This window comes from Etheostoma spectabile, unplaced genomic scaffold (genome assembly GCF_008692095.1).
Source record: "Etheostoma spectabile isolate EspeVRDwgs_2016 unplaced genomic scaffold, UIUC_Espe_1.0 scaffold314, whole genome shotgun sequence".
NCBI lineage: Eukaryota > Metazoa > Chordata > Actinopteri > Perciformes > Percidae > Etheostoma > Etheostoma spectabile.
Window position 1 is genome coordinate 833,693 of NW_022605583.1, and position 339 is coordinate 834,031.

A 339-nucleotide genomic window follows, 5' to 3' on the forward strand; every position below is an offset into this window, starting at 1 on the left:
ATTCCAAGAATAAATGTAAAACCTATTAATAAACCAGCGCAGGGTTTTTTTTTGAAGCGGCAAAAGCTGGAAAAAGGGAGAAATAAATCAGAAAAAGCGACAAACATATTGGAAAAGCATAAAAAAATATTCATTTTCACTTTTGACCTAGAAGGACAAGTTCAAGGTTAACGGGAAGACAACACAAGGGTCAAAGGAATACTACTACCAAATGTCTTCTTAAAGGAGAATTCCAGTCAATTTTAACATGTATCTATGTTGTTTGTAAATGTGCAGTGCTGTCAGTAGAGAGAAAAACTAAACCAATCAGTGCTGCCTACACCGAGTTATCCTCCTGCT